The sequence below is a fragment of the Cariama cristata genome, unplaced genomic scaffold (genome assembly GCF_000690535.1).
Source record: "Cariama cristata isolate BGI_N322 unplaced genomic scaffold, ASM69053v1 scaffold21413, whole genome shotgun sequence".
Classification (NCBI taxonomy): domain Eukaryota; kingdom Metazoa; phylum Chordata; class Aves; order Cariamiformes; family Cariamidae; genus Cariama; species Cariama cristata.
Genome location: NW_009610416.1, coordinates 1 through 472, shown reverse-complemented (window position 1 = coordinate 472; position 472 = coordinate 1).

Here is a 472-nt window from a genome sequence, read left to right as displayed (position 1 = left end):
GAAGCGGCTGCCTGGGGATCCATACGCAAACCAAGCCCTGGGAGCCGGAGAGCATTGTCCTTGGGCAACCCCAATGAGGTGGGTATCACGCTGTGCGAGTGGGGAGCCCTTTGCACAGGAGACAAGTGCCACGACTGCGGAGCGGGGCTCTGGCTCCTGTACGAACACGAGACTCATTCACCGTAGCCTCTTGTGACCGGCAAGCTCAGGTTCCCACCACCTTAACAAGGGAGACTGAACACGTGCAGCAAGGTTAAAGCAAGGTTTTGAGATGTCTCCAATTCCCGGCAAGCACTTGTGCAGCCCATGCCACCTTTATGAAGAGCAGTGGCCTGACGGCAGCTGTGTGGCCAAAGAGGTGCACTCATACCTGTATTTGGGACAGCTCGAGTGGAAACGCAACGACGGCACGTGGGCAAAGATTTGCAAGATCTTCGATAATTGTCACGTCAAAAGAACTGTCTATGCCTCA